This window comes from Plasmopara halstedii (assembly GCF_900000015.1).
Source record: "Plasmopara halstedii genome assembly, contig: Scaffold_3120, whole genome shotgun sequence".
NCBI lineage: Eukaryota > Oomycota > Peronosporomycetes > Peronosporales > Peronosporaceae > Plasmopara > Plasmopara halstedii.
The window spans coordinates 85278-86313 of record NW_020190023.1 but is presented as its reverse complement, the minus strand read 5'-3'; positions in this window follow the sequence as shown (position 1 = coordinate 86313).

The following is a 1036-nucleotide window of genomic DNA, read 5'->3' as shown; positions in this document are numbered from 1 at the left end:
ACAAGACGATTAAATGTTGCTGGTGCATTTGACAGCCCTTGGAGCATCACCAGCCACTGCCAGAGCATGCCGCTCGGAGAGCTTACCGCTGTCAGTGGAATATCACTCGCTCTCATGAGCAATTGGTGATACCCATCTACCAATTTGAATGCACTGTACTTCGTACATCCCACCATGTTGTTTTGAAGAACATTTTTTCTAGGAATCGGCGTCTGTGCCGGAATGGAGGCAGCGTTGAGCTTATTGTAAGCATGAACAATACGACACTTGCTGTCCGGCTTCCGAATACAAAACGTGGGTGACAAATGGGGAGACTTGATCTCACGCATCATTCCTGCGTCGTGCTTCGAACGGAAAAAGGCGTCTACGTCGCACTGCTCCTTGGGCAGGGGCCATTGGCGTGTTACAGTTTTTGGTTCCCGAAATCAGGTCGATCTCATGACGCACACCTCGGTCCGGAGGGAGGACGGAAGTCGGAGCTTTGGAGACGACGTCTTGAAATTCCTTCACCAAAGGATAGTACGGATCCAAGGGATTCTGTAGGATCGACGGTCCACTTCGTGCATTCAGCACTCTCTTGATGTCCTCCAAGACAGCTTCATCCAGAAGCGATGAACTCCTTCGGTCGTACAATGACCGCTTCGGCCATATCGCCTGCCTTCAAGGCACTGCCGAACCCTTCGAGGGACATCTCGTCCAGCTCAAGAAGAGCATCTACTGCAGGCATAGCTTCGAGGCGGACGTCGCCATCTTTCACCCCCGCCATACCGTTAACGAGGGTGGAAAACTGTGTACCATCGTCTACGGTAGACACACCCCAGATCAGGGTCGCCGTCGCCTCTGTACAGAGGTTCTATGTCCTGGTAAAAAAAGGGTCCAGGGTGAACACGCACTCCGCGTCTGTCATCTTCTCTCTCCGCTCCTTTCTAGATCCGATGTTATCTACAACATCTGACGAAGAGCTGCTGACCCCGCAGTCTTCGTCCAGTGGATAACGTGCCACTCCACACGCATCTGAAGGGCAAGATGCCTTGGG